Here is a 26,634-nt window from a genome sequence, read left to right as displayed (position 1 = left end):
GAAGACCATTGAGGGCGTAGAGTTCACTCGAGTATAGGCCGAGGGTGATGTTTTCAGCACTAAAAATCGTGCTGAAAAACTCTGCTTATACTCGAGTATATACGGTACTTCTTTACTTGGGGGCTAATCCAACATGTTAGTAGAAAAAGACCCCAAATTTTTAACGCAGTTTATCCCTAGTATGGAAATATCCCATATGTCAACGTAAAGTGGTCTGCGGGCAGACAACAGGTTTTAGGAGTGAGAGCGAACCATGGACATTTGAGGCCTAAATTGGTGATTTGCCTTTGAATGGCTGATAGTTGCAGCGTTTCTGACATAAACACTAAAAAAATAAACACCCACATGTGACCCCATTTTGCAAACTACAACCCTCATGTAATGTAACAAGGGGTACAGTGAGCATTTACACCCCACAGTTGTCTGACAGATTTTTTTAACAGTGGTCCGTGAAAATAAAAAATTTAATTTTTCATACTCTTAGCCCATTGTTCCAAAAATCTGTCAAACACCTGTGGGTTGTAAATGCTCACTGCACCCCTAATTACATTTCTTGAGGGTTGTAGCTTCCAAAATGGTGTCATATGTTAGGAGGGGTTTCCACTATCCTGGCACCATGGGGGCTTTTTAAATGCAACATGGCCCCAAAAACTATTCCAGCTAAATCCTCTTGCCAAATGACATTTTTTTCCCTTCTGAGCCTTGTTATGCATCCGCACAGCAAGTTATGTCCACATATTGGGGTATTTCCAGATTTGGGAGAAATTAAGTCACAAATTTTGTGGTGCTTTTTCTTTGTTTACCTTTTGTTAAAATTAAAAATGTTGGTTTAAAAAATGAGATTTTGACTTTTCACCTCCACTTTGCTAGTATTCCTGTGAAACACCTACAGGGTTAACAAACTTTATGAATGCAGTTTTTATAATAGGGTCATTTATGGGGGATTTCTATAATAAAGTTCCCTTAAGTCTACTTTAAACTGAACTGGTCTCAAAAATTAAATTTTCACAAAAAATTTGCTGCTTAACTTTGAAGCCCTCTGATGTCTTCAGAGAGTAAAAACACATCAACTTTATGATGTCAGCATAAAGTAGACATTTTTTATGTGAATCAATTTGTAATTTATTGGTAATGACCATTTTCCTTACAAGCAGAGCATTTCTGTTACGCCTAGCGCTCCGGGTCCCCGCTCCTCCCCGGAGCGCTTACGGCGTCTCTCTCTCCGCAGCGCCCCGGACGGTCCCGCTGACCGGGAGCGCTGCACTGTCATGGCCGTCGGGGATGCGATTCGCACAGCGGGACGCGCCCGCTCGCGAATCGCATCCCAGGTCACTTACCCGTTCCCATCCCCTGCTGTCATGTGCTGGCGCGCGCGGCTCCGCTCTCTAGGGCGCGCGCGCGCCAGCTCCCTGAGACGTAAAGGGCCAGTGCACCAATGATTGGTGCCTGGCCCAATTAGCTTAATTGGCTTCCACCTGCTCCCAGACTATATCTGATCTCTGCCCCTGCACTCCCCTGCCGGATCTTGTTGCCTTAGAGCCTTGTGAAAGCGTTACTGTGTTTGTCCATACTGTGTACTTGACCTCCTGCTATTTCCTTATTGACTACGATCCTTGCTGCCTGCCCCGACCTTCTGCTACGTCCGACCTTGCTTCTGTCTACTCCCTTGTACCGCGCCTATCTTCAGCAGTCAGAGAGGTTGAGCCGTTGCTAGTGGATACGACCTGGTCACTACCGCCGCAGCAAGACCATCCCGCTTTGCGGCGGGCTCTGGTGAAAACCAGTAGTGACTTAGAACCGGTCCACTAGCACGGTCCACGCCAATCCCTCTCTGGCACAGAGGATCCACCTCCTGCCAGCCGGCATCGTGACAATTTCCAGCTTAGAAAAGTGCAAAATGTTTTAATCAGTCTTAAAGTAGAATATGTCGTGAAAAAAACAATCTCTGAATCAGACTGATAAGTAAAAGCATCTCAGAGTTATTAATGCAGAAAGTGACACAGGTCAGATTTGAAAAATGTGGCTGTGTCCCTAAGGCCAAAGTGTCAAAGAGTCCTTAAGGGGTTAATCGCATTGACCTACAGAATAAAGATCATGTATCATTTTAACCATTAAGTGAAAAGTAAAACACACAAGAGTGGGATGGGCACTGCAAACACCTATATACTGATATTAGCAAAAATAAGCCAGGCAAGGCTATTGATAATTTCTGGGTGTAGTAGAAATATTGGGGTGCTAGACAATGATAGCAAGCAAGTATATAGATATCTTTATGCAAGAAGAAAACATGTCTGCACTCACCAATATACTTCAAAGGAAAATCGGACTTTATTCAGCATTGCAGCAATGTCCATAGAAAAATAAAATACGTACACCCAGGTGAGCAGGGAGGGGGAGCAGCTTGCGGCTCTGCGGCCGAAGTGTAAAGGAACTTCTTTACACTTCGGCTGCAGAGCCGCAAGCTGCTCCCCCTCCCTGCTCACCTGGGTGTGCGTATTTTATTTTTCTATGGACATTGCTGCAATGCTGAATAAAGTCCGATTTTCCTTTTGAAGTATATTGGTGAGTGCAGACATGTTTTCTTCTTGCATAAAGTTAACCATAAAGTGCACCAGTAAAAAAACGTTGTTTTGCGGTACGTCTTATAGTACAAAGTACAATAGAGGCCATGTTCACGTATCCGGAATTACAGTGCGGAATTCCCCCGGAGATTCCGGAGCAGCAGAGTCCCTATTAAATTCAACGGGATACTGCTGCACTATACACACAGTGGAATTTCCATGCCAGATGTTTTTGGCACGGAAATTCCTTTTTCTGTGTCCGCAGAAACTGCGGACTCTGCACGGAATGCATAGCTGTCTGAGGGAGCGCATTCCTGTGCGGTCCTAGCGCCAGCATATTATGCCGGCACCCGCACTTTCCGGAATGTCTGCACGGGCATTCCGGACATGTGAACACGGCCTTACCGTTCAGCTGGAGACCAAATACTTTGAGCTGCCTTTCATGCACTTAAGAAATAAAATTTAGACACTATATTAGAAACTTCCCAAAAAAATAATGCAATGCGGGATCTGAATCCCATTACAGGAAATCGCAGTTACCCACAATGACCAGCAGAGAGGGCAGTTTTCCTGGACATAATTGGTTTGTAAGGTTAAGCATCATACAATTTGTTTAAGGCAGAGTTTCCAAACCAGGGTGCCTCCAGCTGTTGCAAAACTACAACTCCCAGTATGCCCAGACAGCCAAAGGCTGTCCGGGCATGCTGGGAGTTGTAGTTTTGCCACAGCTGGAGGCACCCTGGTTGGGAAACACTGGTTTAAGGACCAAGATCATATTGCTTTTTATGGTGGAAAACATAAAATTATTGGGTGATTCTTAACATATAACTTTATTTACCCAAAAATGTGTTAATGGGGTTACTTTTGTGCGGGCTGGAGATATCCTGTCAAGTAGATTTTTTTACCTGCTTACAAACGTGTCAGGATTAATTCAGTTTTTCTGTTTGTTAGGTTATACCAGTCTTTCCCAACCAGGGTGCCTCCAGATGTTGCAAAACTACAACTCCCAGCATGCCTGGACAGCCTTTGGCTGTCCAGGCATGCTGGGAGTTGTAGTTTTGAAACACTTGGAGGCACCCTGGTTGGGAAACACTGGGTTATACAGTATAAGTTAGGGTGCATTCACATCAAAATTGTGCCATCTGTGGTATGTCTTAGGGTATGTTCGCACTGTGAACATTACCATCATTGTGAACGGGTCTTCCGCGAGACCTGTTCACACTGTGGAATTTAAGCGGCGGACAATTCCATCTCTGAAATTGTTCAGCGCAAAGAAAGAACATGTTCATTCTTTGCACGGAATTCCGCGAGTACTGCATAGCCGTCAATGGTGACAACGCAGTGCCCCGTGATCCTACCGCCTGTTGGGATCTCCGCTTGTGGAATTCCGCGAGCGTAGATTCCGCAGTGTGAACATACCCTTAAAGGGCATCCCATCAAAATAGTATGCTGATGAATCTATGCATTGATAGGCTCAGGCCTAATAGATTTTAGTGGTCATTTAGGGTCTGTGAATGTGTTTTGACTGGAGCCCTAACATGTGGTATCCTGTGCTTGGGGTTCTGAGTCCAAATACGTTCAGAAAAGGGCTCAAACTTAGGTTGGGTTCACACTACGTTTGTGGTATACAGGTGCCGGATCCGGTTGGGAGGAGCGAAAACCGGCCGCTCCCGTATCCCAGCCGGATCTGGCCCCTAACCCCATTCATTTCAATGAGCCGACCGGAGTCAAATGCTGACATTTGCCCCGTATACGGTTTTCTGACCAGACCAAAAACCGCAGCATACCACCCTATTAGGTGCGGTTAGAGAACCGTTTACTGGGGCAAAAAATGACCTATGGGGATTTACTCCTACTCTGGACAGTTCTTAAAATGGACAGAGATGTCATCAGAGAGCACTGTGGTCATGATGTCAGCAGAGATCTCTGTGTTCCAAAAAGAAAACCATTTCCTCTGTAGTATTCAGCAGCTAATAAGTACTGGAAGGATTAAGATATTTTAATAGAAGTAATGTACAAAGCGGTTTAACTTTCTGGCACCAGTTGATTTAAAAAAATAAAAAATAAATAAAGTTTTCCACGGGAGTACCCCTTTAATGTTCCAAATTTAGAACTTTGGTCCCTATATTTTTTTGAGAATAACCCTTACGATCAGGCTGTATCAGGACTTCTCAGGTAACCAGATTCCAATCTATGTAGCACTTTGCTGAAGTGGTGTCGGAAGTTTCCTGTATATATGTATTGACGCCATGGCTCAAAGGTAAAAAAAAAAAAAAAAACACCTACCTGCCCTGCAAAAGCTTGAACTGAAATTGCAGTATAGTTGTCACTCATCAGGGGGCAGTACAGCCTCTTCAGAAGCAGATCTCATGAATGTTCCCACCTTACAGCACAATGGAATCTGGCAGGGCAAGTTCAGAGAATGTCACCTTTGTTAGCAATGGAATTTACTCCGATCACAGTGGCTCACAAGAAATGTCAACAAGTGCAGCTCTTGGTGACAGTAAATGTACTGTATTTATGTGTATATGTTGTCTGAACTGCATTATGACACCCTATAGGTCCCTATAGCATCTGATGTGGATGAAAGCACATACAACCGCTATACATAGCTGTGATTTCTTAATATACAGTATTAAGAAAGCTATCAGCACTTACAGCATTTACAGGGAGGTACATACATCAGTGTTTGCCAACCAGGGTGCCTCCAGCTGTTGCAAAACTACAATTCCCAGCATGCCCGGACAGCCTTCGGCTGTCCGGGCATGCTGGGAGTTGTAGTTTTGCAACAGCTGGAGGCACCCTGATTGGCAAACACTGACATACAGTGATGATGGTGGTTTACAGGCTATAGACCTCACCCCCAGCACAGGAATGGTAATGCACAACCCGAGAGCAGATCTGTCATTTACACTTCAGTCACACCCACATTCGTGTACTTGCATTGCAAATATTGGGGACAACATGTCACAAAATTAACCTGAATCTTCATACAAGAATAATACAGAAATCTCGTTATACTTTACTAAACTTATTTTGCACTTGATTTATCATATTACAATTACAGCTTCAGTTCTGAAGAACAGCCGTACAAAAACAGGGACATACAGATCCTGCTTCTTATATAATGACTGAGCTATCTCATTATATCACCTCTGAGTTATCGCTGCGCGATGTACAGTATGATATCCTCATCTCATGTGTGTCAGGATGTGACATTACTAGTGGACGGGTGGTAGGAACAGTTTAACCTTTGCCTTAGGCCCTGTTCACATGGCGTAATTCCCGCTTACTCTGCACTGAAATCCATGTGACATTCACTGCAACATGGAAATATGGGCATCATTTATGGTGCAGATTCTTCATAAGTGTCCAGGGGGGGGTAAAAAGTGTCACGTATTAACGCATTGCTGCCTGGATTCAGTGTCTAAACTGTATTAGGGTAAGTTCACACATACAGGATCCTGCACAGATTTGATGCGCAGGATTTGTAACGGTCGTTTAGCAGTAGGCAGGACACACAGAGGTAGTGGATCCGCTGGACCTGTGTGGCAGATGACGTGGGCCGTGCCAGGGAGCGGAGTCTAAGGTGCTGCTCGTTTTACACTGCCACAAAGCGGGATGGTCTTGCTGCGGCAGGCAGCACCCAGGTCGCTACCCCTGGCATGACTCGACCACACAGTCTGCTAAGGTGATGTGAGGCACAGGAGGGATTCATCAAGAAGTGGTCTGGATAGCAGGTCAGGGCTGGCGGCAGAGGTGCGTGGTCAGAAAACGAAGCAGAAGGTCAATTGGCAGGCGGCACTGGAACAGGGTCAGGACACGAGCAGAGGGTCTGAACACGGCAGAGCAAACACAGAATAAGCTTTCTCTAGGGCACAAGGCTAACAAAGATACGGCAGGGGTATGTGGGAGGTGCAGGTACTTATAACAAAAGGTGCAGGTACAAGACATGGCCCTTTTAATCTGAGAGCTCCGGCGCACATGCACCCTAGGTGGCAGGGGCACGTGCAATGGCGCTGAGGGAGGACGGAGAGGGCAGAAGAGAACGGAGGTAAGTGACACGCTTGGATTCGCGGGCGCGTCCCACGAATCCCAGCCCCACCGGCTGGGGAGACGAGAAGGGGAGCGCTCACAGCCTGCTTGTCTGGCCGGAGCGCTGAATGTGACAATTAGAAGCTGTGCTCAGATCTGCAGCAGAAAATCCTGTGCATCAAATCCTGTGCATCAAATCTGCTGGGGAAGGCCCCGCTCTATGCTGGCTTTACATGTGCCTGCTGGTAGCGGCAATACTCCGCTACGAGCAGACACACTGCAGCGATGTGCGCGGCATACTCTCACATCGCGGCCACTCTCCCTGCTCTGAGCTCGGCAGAAAGCTCCTGCGATGTGCGAGTATACTGTGACTCGCACATCGCAGTGTGCCTGCTGATGCGGCGTATTGCCGCTATGAGCAGGCACATGTAAAGCCAGCATAGAGTGGGCCTTCACCAGCTGATCTGCAGCAAAAAATCCGCTGTAAATCCGCGCGTCTGAACGTACCCTTAGGGTGCATTCACACCAAGATTATGCAAATTTTTGAACCGGATCAGTTTTATTGCTGGACTAAAAACCACAGCAGGCCACGGTTTTCAGACAAACAAAACTGTATATGATCCAAAAATGAGCCGACCGGAATCACTAACTGACTCCGGTGGGCTCATTCAAATGAATGGGATGCAGCAGCGGACGTTTTTAAATTTCCCGCCGCATGCCGAAATCTTAGTGTGAATGAAGCCGTAGGTATGCAGGACATTTTTAGCCCTACTGTGTGGACATGCCCTTAGGGAGTAAAACATTACACATTTTCTGCAGCATTTCCAGAAGTAAATTGAAAATGGCTGCTGTGGTTTTTAGTTTAGAAAATGTGAAAAATTAAAAATCATAGATGAATGTATTAAGATGTTCAACTCAGAACATGTTACCCTGCACTATATGCAAATTTCCCTTTACAGAATGTCAAACTTCTAATTAGAGATGCACTGAAAATTCGGTAGCTTAATTGGGTTCTCATCATTTTGGGAAAGGCATAGCTTATAGTAGGGGCTTGGCTTCAGTACAAACAAACAGAAGCACTGAGGGGTCCACAGCCGGGCTCAGGGCCCTCCTTACAGCACTGGGAGTTATTCCACAGTGAATGCATTGAGTGAGAGGGTTGTCCATGTAGCTCAGTAGTTCCCAACCAGGGTGCCTCCAGCTGTTGCAAAACTACAACCCCCAGCATGCCTGGACAGCCTTCGGCTGTCCGGGCATGCTGGGAGTTGTAGTTTTGCAACAGCTGGAGGCACCCTGGTTTGGAAACACTGATGTTGTGTATTACTCTGAAGAGCCAGACAAAGGAAACTTACAGGGGTTATCCAGTAAAAAATAAAAAAAATGTTTGTTTTTTTTGTTTTTTTAGCAATGTTCCAGCCTGCCTAATAAAATAATAAAAACTTAAACTTCAATGTAGTCTCCGGTTTCAGGGCGCCCTGTCTTAAGTTGATCTCCGCTGAAAGTCTTCTTCCGTGACGTGACGTCACAGCGCTGCTCATCCTCCAATCACGGAAAAGCTGTGTCACTGGCTGCGGAAAGAACGCCCTGATACCAAAGGCTCCAAGAGTGAGGAAGAAGAGTTAAAAGTTTTTATTATTTTATTAGGCAATCTGGGGACATTGCTTCATTGCTTTAAAAATAAAAAATAAAAAATACAACCCTTTTAAAGGGTTATTCCAGGATTTTTTTTATTTGACTATGCTACAGGGGCTGTAAAGTTAGTGTAGTTCATAATATAGTGTCTATACCTGTGTGTGATGGTCGTCTTGCAATTCTTCTGTCATTATCGCCCCAATATTGATTTTTAACAGCATACAAAATTACTCATGTCTCGGGATTTCCCAGGTTGTAGTGCGTGGAGACATGACATCACTAGTCAGGTGATCAGAGGGAGCCTGTCCTGCTTCAATTTAGCAACATCTGTAGGCCCCCTGGTTAGAAAACACTGTGTTTCAATGGGTGGGGTGGCTGATGTGTGGAAGGAAGGAAAGTGATCTCAAACTTTCAAGCATGGAACTGTGGGATGTGTAGTTTAGAGAACAAAATCCAACAGGAAATACCCAGTACTGGCAGGTAAGTACTAAAATCATCTTATGGTGGATAACCCCTTTAATGTTGTGAGACAATGAGCATCCATAGCAGGGATCTGCAAATTGTGGCTTTGCAGCTATTTTAGAACTATACAGCCTGGAAGGGCTTGCTGGGAGTAGTACTTCTGCACAAGCTGAAGAGCCACAGGTCAGAGGTCACTGCTCTATAGTGCTACATGCAGGGAGTCGTATTTTTTTTTTTGACCGCTGCAGAGCTATAGAAGATTGCAAGGGAGGGGGGGTCGGATCCCCCCATGATCAGACACTTATCCCCTATCCTGTGGATTAGCTGCAGTATCCCTTTAAAGGAGTAGTGCAGCCCAGCCAGCGGGAAGGAGGCGTATTGACCACCGCACGAAGCGGCGCCAGACACACCCCTTCAATACAACTCTATGGCAGAACCGGAGATTTCCGAGTTGTATTGAGGGGGTGTGTCAGCCACCACTTTGTGTGGTGGTCAATAAGCCCCCTTCCTGAGGGATGCCAGGACCCCTCGCGATCTGAAACTTATCCTCTATCATTAGGATAGGGGATACATTTTTCAGGACTGGACTACTCCTTTAATTTACTGTTTTGCATTAGTATGGTTTATTTAACGTGTATTATTCTAGCCAAGTTTTGCGTAATAAAAACTTGGCTAGAATAAAACTTTTTTATTTTAGATTTTTTTAATTTATAAAAAAAGTTATCTTAAAAGTGGGTGGAGGGGGCAAGTCATTTTCGGTTTCAGTTAGCATCCACAGTCCCATAGCAAGTGCATGGAGCAGTGACGTGCAAGCTTGACTTATGCTCTGTTCACATGAGGCCCTTGTTGTCATGAAGGGGGCCCCAGCAGTGTGGTCATTTTATTATTTGGGGGTAATCCCTTTAAATGAAGTTATAATTGCCCCACAAGAAGATACTGACCCCTTGCATCTCATTTCATTCCGCTGTGGAACGATGTAGTACAAACCTATTCCTTCCAGTTATCAGACAATTCCAGCTGGGCAGAGGCCCTATAAGACTGTACATTTAGAGATTTTGAATTATTGCTGTGTCTCTTAATAACACTCTGTCATATAAAGTCACATTTACATTAGAGCTATGAGGAAGGTTAAGGCTCTCACAGCAGGCACTCTCCATACTCCACACAGACAGATATGATTTATGTAATGTATGAGACAAACTGGATGAATGGACGCAGTCCTGCATCACTCCCCTCCCCCTATCCACATTTTCCCAAGCCCCAGAACATTAGTATTATAATCAAAACACAACATTAACTGGGAAAATTCCCCACATGCCTCCGCATGAATGAGAGGGGGATTGTACGTGCCCCTTCAGATGCTGAGCTTCACTGGTTCTCAGAGCAGTTGCTACACAGCAGAGTAGAATCAGGCGGTGATCTATAGAGGACTTGAGGTTGTGCTGTTCTGTATTATTAATCATGACAGTATGAATGTTTAAGGGGTATTCCTAGGTCATTAAAGGGGTACTCAGCGAACCTTGTTCCATGCCTGATGACTGGCGATGCGGGGCGGAGGCTCGTGATGTCACGGGCATGTCCCCTCCATGCAAGTCTATGGGAGGGGGTGAGGCCATGATGTAACATTAAAGGAATAGTCCGGTATGGACTATTCTTATTCTGTCCTGCCCGGGCTGCAATAAACTGTCACTTACTTTCCTACGTTCCCCCGGGGCTCCGCTACAGCTGATCGGTCGGCCGGGCTGTCTTCTTTCTACTTCCCTTAGCCCAGAACATCACACGGTGCTACAGCCTATCACCGGCCGAAGCGGGACATCGCTGTGGACGGTGAAAGGCTGAAGCGCCGTGTGACGTTCCGGGCTAAAGGAAATACGAAGAAGACAGCCCGGCTGACCGATCAGCTGTAGCGGAGCCCCGGGGGAACGTAGGAAGGTAAGTGAAAGTTTGTTTTCACTTTTTTTGCAGCCCGGCAGGATATAATAAGAATAGTCCGTACCGGACATCTCCTTTACGTATGGTAAATGTATTATTTATTGTATATTTGATTGACGATTGATTGCAAATAAAGTTATTTTCGATAAAAAAAAAAGGTTTCCATTTCCAAAGGATATGCCATAAACAGTCAACATTTAGAACCCACACTTGTCTCTAGAGAAGGAGACTCGGCCCTATCCTGGCTGTGGTGGCCAAAGGTGACAGGGTTTCCATAAACAGCTGATGGGCTGTTTTACATTGTTTCCAGAACTCCCCTGGATGTTAATGATGCTGCAACTCCAGTTTACTGCAATGGGATTATGAAAACAGTAAAAGGGCTGGGCTGCTATGGGAATCCCAGCTACCACTCCAGAGGGCAACAGGGGACTCCCGCTCTAAAGATAACAGCAGGTCCTAGAGGTAATAGCTTCATATATCAGATGTTTATAAAACATCCTGTGGATATGTAAAAAATGTATGACATAGGAATACCCCTTTACAGGAATTTTCCCACAAAAGACTCCTTTCATTAGAGATTTGTCCATAGAGGATATTGGTGGTGGCGTATGAGCTGGGACCCCTTACCAATTGCTTTAATGTTTAATGTCAATATAATGTGCATAAAGGACAGTCCCATTCATTTAAAAAGGTGATCAGTCCCCCAGACATGACTACCTTAATGAGCTCAAAAGATACTTAACCCCTTATGACATTTATGTATGTCCTAGTGCATCAAGTACCAGGACACCAGGACGCACATTTAAATCCAATGTCGTTACTGTGACATTTTTTTTTGGGACATATCAAATGTTTTGATCGGTGCTAAAGACCCCCACTAATTACTAGATATAGCGAGGAGAAATGCTCAGCTGTGTGCTTCACTCCCCACTACTCAATTTGAATATTTGCATTATTGTAAGTCTGTAAAGTCTGTCACCTGTAGGTCAGATTTAGTTGCAAGCCCGGGAGTGAAGTGCACAGCCACGCACTTCTCCTGGATATATCTAGTGATCAGTGCTCTTTTCTATCTGACCACAGTGCTCTCTGCTGACATCGTCCAAAGCAGGAGCAAATCCCCATAGAAAACCTATCCTGCTCTGGACAGTTCCATACATGGACAGAGGTGTCAGCATAGAGCACTGTGGTCAGAGAGAAAGGAAATTCAAAAAGAAAAGAACTTCCTGTGTAGTATACAGCAGCTAACAAGTACTGGTAGAATTAAGAATTTTCAATAGAAGTAATTTACAAATCTGTTTAACTTTCTGGAGCCAGTGTTTTTTCATTGAATACCCCTTTAAGGTCTAGTTTGTAACTGGATTGAAAACTGGCTTACGGACAGTACCCAAAGAGTGATGGTCAATGATTCCTACTCTGATTGATCATTGTTTGGTAGTGGTGTACCAAAAGGTTCAGTACTGGGCCCGCTCTTGTTTAAAGGGGTACTCCACTGAAAAAAAAAAATTTTTTTTAAATCAGCTGGTGACAGAAATTTAAACAGATTTGTAAATGACTTCTATAAAAAAATCTTACTCCTTACAGTACTTATCAGCTGCTGTTATGATCCAGTTCTTTTCTTTTTGAATTTCCTTTCTGCCTGACCACAGTGCTCTCTGCTGACACCTCTGTCCATTTTAGGAACTGTCCAGAGCAGGATAGATTTTCTATGGGGATTTGCTTCTATTCATGACAGTTCCTAAAATGGACAGAGGTGTCAGCAGAGAGCACTGTGGTCAGGCAGAAAGGAAATTCAAAAATAAAAGAACTTCATGTGAATCATAACAGCAGCTGATATGTACCGAAGAATTAAGATTTTTTTAATAGAAGTCATTTACAAATCTGATTAACTTTCTGGCACCAGTTGATTTAAAAAAAAAAATTTTTTTCCAGTGGAGTACCCCTCTAAAGGGGTTATCCAGGGATTTAAAAAAAAACAGAGCTAATTTCTTTCAAAAACAGCTCCACTCCTGTCCCCAAGTTGTGTGTAGTATTACAACTTGGCTTCATTCACATCAATGGAAGTGAGCTGCAGAACCACACCCAACCTGGAGACAGACTGGGAGCGGTTTTTGAAAGATATGAGCTCTGTTTTTCTATTCCTGGATAACCCCTTAACTTCTTTATTAATTACATAGAGGATGGGATTAAAAGCTCTGTTTCTGTCTTTGCAGATGACACCAAGGTTTGCAGTACGGTACAGTCTATAGAGGATGTGCACAAGTTACAGTTGTTGATCGCAGCGGCTCTCACTCCTGAGACCTGCTGCAATCCTTAGTTATTAGCTGAGAAAAGGGCGCTCCATTCCCCGGCCAGCCAAGAGATCTGTCCATTTCTCCTAATAGAAGTCTATGCAGAAAAATTGACTGTTAAGGACAGTCAGTGTCATCCCTAAAATTTCGTGTGGGATTCTGTTGTTTCCAAAAATGTTGGTGTCTTGTCCCGTTTTTAGCTTTTCATTGACTATAATGAAATGTGGCCCCACACATGTAAAGTCATCTTAGCGGCACAGATGGGAAACTGGTTAACCCTTTTCTTGGGCTCAATGTGGGTCCCCACATCAGAAATATGCTATCCAACTGATTGATCTGCCATAATCTTTTCTGATAATATGAAATGAAGTGAATCAGGTGGGAGGTAGCATAAGTGTTAAAGGGGTACTCCGGTTGAAAACTTTATTTTTTTTATTAACTGGTGCCAGAAAGTTAAATAGATTTGTAAATTACTTCTATCTAAAAATATCAATCCTTTCAGTACTTATTTGCAGCTGTATGCTACAGAGGAATTTTTTTGCTTTTTGAATTTCTTTTTTTTTTTCTTGTCCACAGTGCTCTCTGCTGACACCTCTGTCGGGGTCAGGAACTGTCCAGAGCAACATAGGTTTGCTATGGGGATTTTCTCTTGCTCTGGACAGTTCCTGATACGGGCATCAGGTGTCAGCAGAGAACACTTTGGACAAGACAAAAAAGAAATATAAATTCAAAAAGAAAATAATTTCCTCTGTATCATACAGCTGCTAACAAGTACTGGAAGGGTAAAGATTTTTTTTATAGAAGTAATTTATAAATCTGTTCAACTTTCTGGGATCAGTTGATTTAAAAAAAAAATGTTTTCCACTGGAGTACCCCTTTAATTCTGTCCATGGCCCCTCTACGATGTGCCATTATAGTACTGGAGTCGTCTCCTTCAGGCTCCAGAACTATAAACCTTCTAGCTACACTCCTGGACAGCGGACAGTCCCATTGTTGCAGAACACTATGGGATAGCAGTGATCAGGATGGGATGGTCTTGTGGTGTTCAGATAAGATTGATCCTGTTATGGGGAATCTTTTATTTTCTCTTTCTGATCCCTGGAGACTCTATGGTTGCAGGAGTGATGGCTGCGCTGTATAATTTGTGTAGAAAAATCATGTGACTGAGCTGCATGCCTACACATCCCACATCCGCTGTTCAGATATCACAATCATTCCTATCACTTGTTTATAAATGAGAGTCATGATCCTGCGAATGATGTGTAGTCAGCATTATGCAGATACTGCTCACATCTACACGTGTGCACACCAACTGAATAAAGATCACATTCCAGCACTGCCTACTGTCCTCTGTATGATAGCCAGCAATGTATATGCTCTTTAGGGGTGTATTCACAATTTACAGGATCCTGGGCATATTTGAGGCACAGGATTTGAAGCTGCAGATTTTATTGTGAGCCAAATGACTAAACACAACTTTAAAGGGGTTATCCAGGCAAAACTTTTTTTTTATATATATATATATATATCAACTGGCTCCAGAAAGTTAAACAGATTTGTAAATTACTTCTATTAAACAATCTTAATCCTTTCAGTACTTATCAGCTTCTGAAGTTAAGGTTGTTCTTTTAAGTCTAAATCCCCTCTGATGACACCTGTCTCGGGAAACGCCCAGTTTAGAAGCAAATCCCCATAGCAAGCCTCTTCTAAACTGGGCGTTTCCCGAGACAGGTGTCATCAGAGAGGATTTAGACAGAAAAGAACAACCTTAACTTCAGAAGCTCATAAGTACTGAAAGGATTAAGATTTTTTAATAGAAGTAATTTACAAATCTGTTTAACTTTCTGGAGCCAGTTGATATATATATATATAAAAAAGTTTTTCCTGGAATACCCCTTTAATCTGCAGCTTCAAATCCTGCGCATCAAGTATGTGTAGGCCACTACGTGTAACTGCCTTCTAGGGTTAGGGCCACGCATGCTTTAATTTGCTGCATATTTTCTGCAGCCAATTGTTCTACCTATTGACTTCAGTGGGTAGGAAAATATGTAGCAGCAAATACGCACATGTGTGACCCTACTTTTTAGGGTATTTCTATTTCCAATGTTTATGGCTAATGCACAGGATGTTCCATATATATGTCTGATAAGTGCAGTTTGCAGGACCTACAGCTATCTGTAGTACACTGTTTCCCAACCAGGGTGCCTCCAGCTGTTGCAAAACTACAACTCCCAGCATGCCCGGACAGCCTTTGGCTGTCTGGGCATGCTAGGAGTTGTAGTTTTGCAACAGCTGGAGGCACCCTGGTTGGGAAACACAGCTCTAGTATGAGGGCACCTCAGCCTGGTTGCAGCATGTGGAGGAGGTACAGAGTTTTATAGTTCTCAGCTGACTTGCAGATATCATTTGGCCAAAGCGTTTTTCTGGCAAATAAAACACAGGATGAAATGTGTGACAATAAGCCTAAATAAGCGTTCTTTTTTTATGTTGATCAAGCGTAACTTTTCTATACAAAAAGCTTCTGTAATATTATTCTAATGCATGTTTTTGTTGCTCCCACTTTTTAAGATCTCTGCTTCCCGTCAATGAATAGAAACATTCTTTGTAGACTTTGAGTGGCTGAAATCCTGTTCTGGCCTCCTACTTGTAAGAAACATTTTCGGGAACGACAGTGAGACATTTACTCAAAGCAAGTAAAAATACTGAAAATATTTTAGGTAAGTTCTGTGACTTTTTTTTTCTCTGCTCTATGGTTACATTTTTTCTGCATAACCCTGGAAAACCCATTGATTTCTACTAGTGCCAGGACTCTCTCCCTGGGGGGTGTTAGATGTGATGTCATCAGGCCATTTTCATGCAGATGAGCTTGTTGTTCTGGAGGTAGATGAATGCGCACATCATCAGCATTAGGGGGGTGGCCAGGGAACACAAAACACTGCGGTCCGGGTGAAAGAAGGGGGGCAGGCAGGGTCAGTTTGCTGAATGCAGCCTCCCACATGCACATAGTAGAATTCACTTTTGTATTTACTAAAGAGAAAAAATCCCCCTGTACATCCAGGCTAGAGATGAGCGAACTTACAGTAAATTCGATTCGTCACAAACTTCTCGGCTCGGCAGTTGATGAATTATCCTGCGTAAATGAGTTCAGCCTTCAGGTGCTCCGGTGGGCTGGATAAGGTGGATACATTCCTAGGAAAGAGTCTCCTAGGACTGTATCCACCTTTTCCAGCCCACCGGAGCACCTGAAAGCTGAACTAATTTATGCAGGAAAAGTCATCAACTGCCGAGCCGAGAAGTTCGTGATGAATCGAATTTACTGTAAGTTCGCTCATCTCTAATTCAGTCCTAAAAGCTGGTTAACAAGTGGTTAAGAGTTCTTGGCTGATAATTATAACTATGTATTAATCTAATACAGCAAACTTTCTTAGAATCATCTGTGTCTGATTTTGCAGCTATGTTTAGCCCATGGTCCTAATTTTCTGCTTTAATTTAAAGAGAAATGTCATATTCCTATTAGGCCTGGTTCACACTACGGAATTTCCGCATGCAATTCCGCTTTGAAATTGCAGGCAGAAATTCCGCTTACTAAAATGTATAGTATAGTGAATTGGATTCTGTTCATAAATTCACACTTTGGAATTTGTGAACGGAAAATCCGCTTAAAAATTTGCGCCTGAAGAATGGTGTTGCTCATTCTTTAGGCGGAAATACTCGTGGAACACATTGCAGTCTGTTGGAGACTACAGTGTCCGCACTGTCCTAGCGCAGACTGACCGCAATTGGAATCTCCTGGTGGAATTTTTTTGCCTGGAGATTCCGCAGTGTGAACCTAGCCTTAGGGTGCAGATTTTCGCAGTGTATTTTGCTGCGGATCCGCCGCTGAAGGACCTCCTATATGCTGCCCTTATATGTGCCTGCTCGGAGCGGCAATACGCCGCTCCGAGCAGACACACTGCGATATGCGAGTAGCCGCGCGCATGCGCAGTATACTCTCACATCGCGGCAGCTCTCGGCCTAGCTCATTGAGCAGGGGGAGCGGACGCAATGTGTGCGAGTACACCTCGCATCCGCGGAGCGTATTGCCGCTCTGAGCAGGCACATATAAGGGCAGCATATAGGAGGTCCTTCAGCGACGGATCCGCAGCAAAATACACTGCGAAAATCTGCACGTGTGAACGTACCCTTACTCCAAATATGAGGCCAGGTTAAAGGAGCTTTATGGCTAGGTTCATACTGCGGAATCTCCAGGCAGAATATTTCCGCCCAGAGATTCCGAGTGCGGCTAGGACCGCCCGGACACTGCAGTCTCCAATAGACTGCAATGTGCTCCGCAAGTATTTCCGCCTGAAGAATGAGCAATGCCATTCTGCAGGTGGAAATTTTTAAGCGGATTTTCCGTTCACAAATTCAGCTCCACAAATTCCGGAGTGTGAATTTGTGAATGGAAACCCATTCATTATACTATACATTTTAGTAAGCGGAATTTCTGCCTGCAATTTCAAAGCGGAATTGCAGGCGGGAATTCCATAGTGTGAACCTAGCCTTATTGTACTATTTTGCTTGTTCAGCTCTTTTGAGTTGTAGAACTACCTTGTTATTGAGGAGGACGGCAGCCTTCAGAATGGTAAATGCAGAGAAAGTGATGGGTCAGTCACTCTCTACATCCAGGTTTTATTTCTTTGTTGTTATCAGCAGGTGACATTAGGGTAAAGCTCAGATCTCCAGTGATGTCATGAAATTACTACAAGTAGGGAACGAAGTACAAAGAGACGTTGTATAGTTTATCTGAGGCTTCATGCTACATTAAATGTAACTCTCTTGTTCTGATCCTTAGTTATGTCATGTCTGATTCTCCAGTCACATCCAGAGCTGCAGTCACTATTCCACTGTTTCATCATCTCTTAGACTCCTGCCACATTGAAAACTGGAGTCATTATAATTATGGTTTCCTAGTGTAGAACATATGGAATTTCCACAAAGCTTAGCTAGGTTAGTATATAGAAGATGTAGTCTGTTTCTATTGAAAACTAGTTGAACTGTGGATGCAGCTTTAGGTGTCATTGGAGCTTAAGGTATGCAGTTACATGAGTAACAAAGGTTGAAGCATTATTATCATATTTATTACTATCATAAAAAAAACTTTCAACATGTTGCACAGAGAGATCAGAGGGGGGTCTCCGCATTACCTGGGCTTCCCCGCACATTTTACATGGGGCAGTTATCGGCTGATCAGGCCACTCTTGCTTGTCATGTGATCACTAGGATCTCACTGTGTAAATATGGTATGTGCAGCTGACAATGATGTATGAATATGGCCGGTGCGTCCTATAGGACACACCGGCGTATAAGACGCACCCAATTTATAGGTGCAAAATCTAAAAAAATAAAGATTTTGAACCCAGTAGTGGTCTTCAACCTGCGGACCTCCAGATAGTGTAAAACTACAACTCCCTGCATGCCCGGACAGCCGTTGGCTGTCCGGGCATGCTGGGAGTTGTAGTTTTGCAACATCTGGAGGTCCGCAGATTGAAGACCACTGCATAGGAGGTAATACTCACGTGTCCCCGCCGCTCCGGATTCGTCACCGCTGCCCTGGATGTCGCTCTGTCGCTGTGTCCCCGTCGCTCCGGAACGTCTCTGCTGCCGGACGGGTATCCTCGCTCTCCGTCGCCGTCGAGGAGGCTGGTAATGTTCCTTTCCGGTGTCCTGTAAGCACAGACCCGGCTATTCAGTCGGGCTGTTCGAGACCGCCGCTGTGAAATCGCGGCGGTCCCGAACAGCCCGACTGAACAGCCGGGTTAGTGTCACTTTCCCTTCAGACGCAGCGGTCAGCTTTGATCGCCGCGTCTGAAGGGTTAATACAGGGCATCACCACGATCGGTGATGTTCTGTATTAACCGTGGGTCCCGGCCGTTGGTAGCCGCAGGGACCGCCGCGATAGGGGTGTATTAGCCGTTTAAGACGCACCGACTTTTTCCCCCCAGTTTTGGGGAAGAAAAAGTGCGTTTTATACGGCAAAAAATACGGTATATGCGATCCAGGGATCAGTTGTGCGGTCCAGCCAGTACATTGATTTAGTCCAGATCTGCTAGATAGTAATATTTATTAATTATATAGCCAAAAGACAGACAGTGCTCTTTTCATACATTGGTCCAGCCATGTTATTCAAATAGGGGAGATCACATAAAAAGATGGTTGAACCAGTCACTAGCTAATCTGTGAATGTCTAAAGTGCATAGAGTGGTACTGCTGAATTCTAGAGAATAGACAGATCGCTGCTCACATCTGTCATGTGTCTGGTCTGCCCATCTAAATAGAAATGCTACAGCTTTTTCGCAGTGGAAAGTACCCTGTTTGTGCCCCTCTATTAGGGCCCAGCACTTGAAGCATAGAGGAGTGTATTACTTTCAGAATCACGCTTGTCTGCTAAACTTACAGTCTTTAATCCCGAGCTACAGGATCAGCCCATGGGTGACCAGCTTACCTAGTAATCCCCATAGAGCCTTGTTGTTGGGGGGTGGTCTGTAACAGTTGCAGTATACAGTGCTAATGCATCTACATATAGCTGACCAGATAGACTTTATCCTGTCAGCCCTAAATGTGGTAATACCTACACTCCAGCTATAAGTAATCAGTAAGCAAAAAAGTTGTGTGTAAGAACATGGATCCCCTCCTCACATTTTGACAACACCTATAGTACTAAGACACATTGGTGATTATAGAACCTCCATCTTGGGGCTGGAGAAAACCCACCATTGCAGCCAATGAGAATGCGTTGACAGACGACTCAACCTTGGAGTAGGACATTCTGGTGCTGGAATTTGGGGCCCCATACATTGCAGAAATGGAGTCTACATTTACATTTCGATTGGCATTTGCAATGTAGAAAAACAGGATTTTCTGCATTTCTGCATAACTTGCCTCCCGTGCAGTGAAAAGATGAATTCCTGGCTCAGCTGAGTTTTTACAGAACGAAGGGGTAAAGGTTGAGTCTCTGCAGCCAATGTATTTATCAGGCCTCTGACAGCTGCTACATCTCACTCCATTCCTATGTAAGTGGGGTGGAGGCATTCCTCAGTGAAACTGCCACACAAAAATAAGCACCAGGGCTATAGAGATGTAAAAGTGTGATTGACTGGTGTTTTCCAGGTCTACAAAAGTTTCTATTAGAGGGGAACTCGTTGCATTGGAGTAGTCTAAACTTAGCTCTGTACGTGTGTTTAACCCTGTAGGTTTCATTTGTAAACCAACTTCATTATAAATGTTAAGACCCCCTTAAACAAAAAAATAATCCACCTGGTTCAGACTCGGGGAATCAAGCATGCATGTTAACTGCTTAAAGGGTTACTATCATTAAGAAAACAATACTTGTTGCCCAGACATATCAAAAGTTTTGATCGCTAGTTATAAGCTGGGAAGGTTTGCAATATCACTGCACTTTACTCCCTGGCCGTCAATCAAATCCGACCTTTTATCCATGTATCGAGAAGGTCGGAACAGCTGGCTGGCAAAGGAGTAGCTGTTACGCCGAGCGCTCCGGGTCCCCGCTCCTCCCCGGAGCGCTCGCTACACTCTCGCTCCCGCAGCGCCCCGGTCAGATCCACTGACCAGGTGCGCTGCGATTCCGCCTCCAGCCGGGATGCGATTCGCGATGCGGGTGGCGCCCGCTCGCGATGCGCACCCCGGCTCCCGTACCTGACTCGCTCTCCGTCGGTCCTGTCCCGGCGCGCGCGGCCCCGCTCCCTAGGGCGCGCGCGCGCCGGGTCTCTGCGATTTAAAGGGCCACTGCGCCGCTGATTGGCGCAGTGGTTCTAATCAGTGTGTTCACCTGTGCACTCCCTATGTATACCTCACTTCCCCTGCACTCCCTCGCCGGATCTTGTTGCCATTGTGCCAGTGAAAGCGTTCCCTTGTATGTTCCTAGCCTGTGTTCCAGACCTCCTGCCGTTGCCCCTGACTACGATCCTTGCTGCCTGCCCCGACCTTCTGCTACGTCCGACCTTGCTTCTGTCTACTCCCTTGTACCGCGCCTATCTTCAGCAGTCAGAGAGGTTGAGCCGTTGCTAGTAGATACGACCTGGTCACTACCGCCGCAGCAAGACCATCCCGCTTTGCGGCGGGCTCTGGTGAATACCAGTAGTGACTTAGAACCGGTCCACTAGCACGGTCCACGCCAATCCCTCTCTGGCACAGAGGATCCACCTCCTGCCAGCCGGCATCGTGACAGTAGCGCTTGATGTTGCACACTTCCCTGACATATAACTAGCAATGGCAGTGTGTCTGAGGAGTCAGACCCGTCCTAATAAAAACTTTTGACATTTCTGGGAAACATGTCAAAAGTAACCCTGGTGTAATAACTGAATGACCAGTGGTTAAAGTATGTATTGATTGTGTAAATAAACCATAATTAAACATAAAGATAATTGTTGGTCTTACAATGTGGAATGTATACAGAATTCATTTGATTGATAACAGACATGCAGCAGTGTTAGGGTGCATTCACATCTTGGACTTGTCGATCCGACAGCCAGGTACGTCAGAACCTCCTCCTGCTGTATCACTGCCACGCCATACCCTATTGATTTCAATGAGCCGTCCAGAGAGTATTTCAGGTTGGCTCATTTTCCAACGATATCTGTTTTTTTTAAATAGACTGAAAAGAGCAGTACACCATGGTTTTCATTCTGGTTAAAAAAACGGATATGGTTGGAAAATGACCCAATCGGAGATATTTCCTGACGCTGAGCAGCTCATTAAAATCAATGGGGTATGGCGCAGATCTGGCTGCGATACGGCAGGCAGTTTGAACATTCTCCCTCCGTATATGGCTTTCGGATCCACAGATCCTTGATGAAGATGCACCCTTAAATAGTGATCAAACCATGCATTTTAATGATTATTAAGACATTAACATTATGGGTACATTATGGTCAGCACTTCGTTACTTCAGGCTGCTGAAGCTGCCTACAGTGAGGGTGCACTGATCAGACGATCCGGAAACAGGCAGGAAACCTCCGCTCATCCTCTCAGCTGATTGGAACCCTGTGATTTTTCTGCAGTGATCCCGATCAGCTTCACTGACCTACTGGCAATAGATTTTTTTCCCTCATTTTAGATTCCACAATCAACTTAGATCAAGACGTCTAAAGACTGACATCAACCTGATTGGCCGGAATTAGCTGTGGCTCCTGGCTGCTAATAGCAAGATGGAGCCCTTAAGTATGAAGCACGGTCAGCTCCTGAGCAAGCTTCATACAACAGGAGCGGGATGAGGGCATACATGTACACCCTATGTCATTTACCCCTTCACGCCCTAGGATGTATGCATACGTCCCAGTTGCCTACATGTTAACGCATCTGGACGTAAGCATATGTCCTAGCTGTGGTATTCCGGTACAGGACCTTGTCCTGTCCCTTGTCTAAAGTCCCCTCAGCTAGAGTCCCACCATTCATATAGGGCTCTCCTGCAGGGCTTACCCTTGGTAACCTCATGTAAAGTGTGGTTATATTTATTTAATGTATAGAAAGTATATGTACAGGACCTTAGTGGTCACATGATGAACGGTTGTGATGTATAAAATGTTCAAGGACCTTAGAGGTCATGTGATGGACCCAGAGTTCACTGGGTTCATAACTTACAGGTTTGCTGACCAATGAGCTTAGTCCAGCCCCTTATTTATATAAAGGGCTGTAGCCACTAAATTCTCTCTCTTAGTTCCTGCTCTTGGGCTCTTCCTGCCGGATTATCAAGCAGCACAAGCATCTCATCAGCATCAATCCAATTCAACTAGGCCCAAAGCCTAAGAACCTGCAGCCACTAAAAGTGAGTTACTCAAAGCTCCATTTATCAAATCCTGTGTGACTACTACAAGCTCAAATCTTCTAAATTAGTAGCACAGTGGCCTGCATAAAAGCTCATTGCTTCCAAGTCTCAGCAAACCTGTGAGGAACTTGTATCCCAGTTCACTCTTGAAAAGACTGTTATGTTAAAGACTGTTTCATACATTCCGCAAGTAAAGTTTCTTCAGTTTATTCCTGAAATCTGTTGTGGACATTCCATTATTTTTCCCTGCCGTTTGTGGGACGGTTGGCCGTTGGTTGTGGCAGTAGGAGGCTAGCTGATGGCCTTCTGTTTGCCTAGTACGGCAGCCTGTGAGGTCCAGCCATAGGCTGGATCGCACAGGCTGAATGCCAGTTTATTCTGACAGTTATACTGTACTGCAGTACAGATGGCACTGCAGCATAGTATAACATGTAAAAATATTAAAATAAAAGGTTTTTCAATAAATGTATAAATGCCCCTTGCCTAATAAAATGCTATGGGGGAGATTTATCAAGGGAGCTCTTTTTTTGCTTACAAAAGTCGCACAAAAAGTCGCATTTGCGCCTAAGAAATTTTTTGTGCAACTTTTGTCTGTAAGCTAAAATCTACAAAAGAGCTTACCAAAGCAAATTTCAGTTTTCACTTTGCAGTGGTCAGGGATTCATCAAGTGAGAAAGTTACACAAAAAGTCGCAACCACCTCCAAAGCAGCGTAAAAGTAAGCCAGCCCGGACCTGGCTTACAAAACTTGCTTTGGTGGGCGGGATTTCATATTTCCCGTTAGGAGCCGAGATCACTGATGTACGAAGGAGCCTAGGCTGGCATCACTATGCAGCCGCGTGGGCTCCGTCTTATCCCTGCTACTCAACCCCCCCCTCCCTCATCTATTACCACCCGCCCACAACTACCAGCCGTTGCAAATACAACTCCCAGCATGTCCTCCCTGTTAGGGCATGCTGGGAGTTGAAGTCTTGCAACAGATAGCATCCAGCTGTTGCTAAACTACAACTTCTATGATGGGAGTTGTAGTTTAGGAATGGGGTGCCTCCAGCTTTTGCTAAACTACAACTCCCATCCCTGGAGTTGTAGTTTAGGAACGGGTGCCTCCAGCTGTTGCTAAACTACAACTCTCATCCCGGGAGTTGTAGTTTAGGAACAGGGTGTCTCCAGCTGTTGCTAAACTACAACTACCATCATGGGAGTTGTAGTTTAGAAACAGTGATACTCCAGCTGTTGCTAAACTGGAGGCTCGCTGTTGCTAAATTACAAATGATGGGGCTTGTAGTTTAGCAACAGCTAGAGGCTCCTTGTTTGGAAACGCTGGTTTATGGATGTTTTCCCAAAGGAAGGGCGCCATAAACATAAAAACCAATTTCTGTGGTTTTTTTCTTATCATTTCAGATCAGTGTATGCAGAGGACTTCTTTGGATTTGGTGGACTACGTCGATGACCAGCATTTTTTTTTTGTTAAATATTAATAAAATGGCTAACCAGGGCTTGTGGGGTTAATGGCTAACCAGGGCTTGTGGAGTGTTTTTTGGAATAAAAGTTTTTAAAAAGTATAGTGTTTTTATTTTATTTCCTTTACAGGCCTAGTAGTGGAAGTCATCTTAAAGACTGAGTCCATTACTGAGTCGGGCTTAGCGATAGCTCCAAAACCAGCTAGCGCGAACCCCCAATTGTTTCCCGGGTACCTACCGCCACAGGGGTGTCATGAAGAGCCTGTACCAACAGGCCTGGAGCGTCAAAAAGGGCACCCCTGGGCCTAGGTGGCAACAGGCTGGCGTTTTTTAGGCTGGGGAGGGCCAGTAACAATGGTCCTCTCCCTTTCTGGTAATGTCAGGCTGTTGCTGCTTGGTTGGGATCTGGCTGATACTGAATATACAGGGAATATTATGCATTTTTTCCCCCCAAAAAAAAAATACACATAGGGTTCCCTGTATTTTCAGTATCAGCCAGATACCAACCAAGCAGCAACAGCCTGATGTTACCAGAAAGGGAGAGAATCATTGTTTCTGGCCCTCCCCAGCCTAAATAATGCCAGCCTGTTACAGCCTATTCCCAGGAGCGCTATTTTCGATGCTCTGGGCATGTTGGTACCGACTCTTCCCAACACCATTGTGGCGGTGGGTACCGGGGTAATTAATTGGGGGTTAGCTCTAACTGATTTTGGGGCTAACACTAAGCCCCGGCTTAGTAATGGACACCGTCTATAAGGAAATAAACTAAATTTAAAAAAAACTGAACACATTTAAAAAAAAAATTATTAAAAAAAAAGACACTCCCCCACAAGCCCTCGTTAAACATTTTATTAATATTAAACCAAAAAAACGTGGGTCACTGTAGTCCACCAAATCTGAAGAAGTCCACAGGATACAATGACCTGAAATGAGAAAAAAAAGGGTTATTACATTAAGGGGGAAAAAAGTGGTAAAAAAATGTAATAAACACACACAGCCACATATATATCGCACATTTTGTTTCACAGCTGCGACTTGAAGTGGTGTTCTGAAGTTATTTATTGGTTTCTGCTTATGTGTGCTAAAAAAAAAATGGTATTCAAAAGTGATGTATTGTTTTTTGCTTATGTAGGCCAAATGTATCAAACCCCTGTGATAGTATAATAAAATGTCACACATATGCAAAAGCAAAAAAAAAGACTACAGAACCCGCTTTTAAGTAACGATGATAAATGTCCTTCTATATTATCACTCAAAAAAGAAAAACCGCACAAACATTTACATAATGGGTATTAGCACATTTGTAATGACTTGTACAATAATAAAACTATTTATCTCGCGCGATGAACGCTGTAAAAAAAAAAAAAAAAAATATGTCCAAAACGTGGAATAAAGTTCAAAAGGTAGCATATGTATCGCAAAAATGGTACCGATAAAAAGTACAGCTCCCTGAGAGCGTTTTTTCATGACGTATTGTGCTTTATATAAGTGGTAAATCTTTGTTGATTCATGCAGCATTTTTATGAAAAACGTACAAATATTGTGAAAAATCTGAACATTTCTGTCTTTTTAACCCCGTGACTCAAAACGCCGGTTGCTATCAGCAGCCAGGACCTGTGGCTAATGCCAGACATCGCTGTTTAGGCAGATGTCCAGCATTAACTCTTTAAATGCGGCGATCAAAGTTGATCTCCGGGTCTAAAGTGAAAGTGAAAGCTTTCCGGCTGCTCAGTCAGGCTGATCGGGACCATCGCGGTAAAATCGTGATGTCCCGAACAGCTAGGACGCAGCAGGAGGGTGCCTTACCTTCCTCCTGCACGTCCGATCGGCGATTGATTGCTTCAAGCCAGAAATCCAGGCGTGAGCAATCAACCGCCGATAACACTGATCAATGCATTGCAATGCAAAGGCATTGTTCAGTGTATTGAATCAATGTACTGCATGTTATAGTCCCCTATGGGGGCTATAACATTGCAAAAAAATGATTTAACCCCTTCACTAATAAAAGTTTGAATCACCCCTTCCTTCAGGAGACACACTTTGACCGTTCTGGATCCTTGCAATTTCTTACCGATCTCTTCCCACAAGCATACTCTGCTGTCTCTGACAGGAAAACGGCCGGGGTGGCTATATTAGTTTCTAGGTCCTGCCCCTTACAGGTCTCTTCCTCCTTCCTAGACCCCCTGGGGCGTTATGTAGTGGTGGAAGGGGTGCTGGGTGGGATCCCGCTCTTATTCTAATATCTATGCTCCCAACACATCTCAAATCCCCTTCTTGCGTAGAGTGCTGCCTAAACTTCACAAGTACTCCTCCTCTGTCTGGTTGTTGGGGGGGGGGGACTTTAATCTGATCTTTTCTCCTTCCCTTGATCGCAATTCCCTCTCTGCTGCCCCCTCCCCCCGCCCAGTTGCGATTGGCTTCCATTTTGTGACGGGTCATATG

The 26,634-nt window shown here is 44.5% G+C and overlaps 1 long non-coding RNA gene across 1 annotated transcript in view; it reads left to right on the top strand.

The window, feature by feature from the left end:
- Positions 1-24,254, top strand: part of LOC130297040 (uncharacterized) — a 56,210-nt gene extending 31,956 nt beyond the window's left edge. Inside the window, exons 3-4 of the long non-coding RNA XR_008849373.1 lie at positions 15,479-15,627; positions 24,134-24,254. This is a non-coding gene — a long non-coding RNA (uncharacterized LOC130297040). The remainder of the gene's footprint in view (positions 1-15,478; positions 15,628-24,133) is intronic.
- Positions 24,255-26,634: the final 2,380 nt, after the last annotated feature.

This window comes from Hyla sarda, chromosome 12 (genome assembly GCF_029499605.1).
Source record: "Hyla sarda isolate aHylSar1 chromosome 12, aHylSar1.hap1, whole genome shotgun sequence".
Taxonomy (NCBI): Eukaryota; Metazoa; Chordata; class Amphibia; order Anura; family Hylidae; genus Hyla; species Hyla sarda.
This window is presented reverse-complemented; position numbering and strand designations above follow the sequence as displayed.